Source organism: Penaeus monodon, chromosome 31 (genome assembly GCF_015228065.2).
Source record: "Penaeus monodon isolate SGIC_2016 chromosome 31, NSTDA_Pmon_1, whole genome shotgun sequence".
Classification (NCBI taxonomy): Eukaryota; Metazoa; Arthropoda; class Malacostraca; order Decapoda; family Penaeidae; genus Penaeus; species Penaeus monodon.
The window spans coordinates 32,808,647-32,808,868 of NC_051416.1; positions in this window are offsets into that span (position 1 = coordinate 32,808,647).

The window sequence follows — 222 nt, forward strand, 5'->3', positions numbered from 1 at the left end:
AGAGAAGCGTCATTTAGGGGAGGGGTGCCGGGGGGGCATTTGTCCCTCCATAGACTGTTTATCCCCCCAAGGGCCACAATCTTTAACTTTTTAAAAATAATAACACCTAAGTAGATCTGATTAAAAATGCCCCTAGAATATTTTTTTTCTAAATTTTTGTTCACTTCGGTCAGCTACATTAAAAAAATTGAGGTGCTGCAATGTATAATTCTCTTAATATTT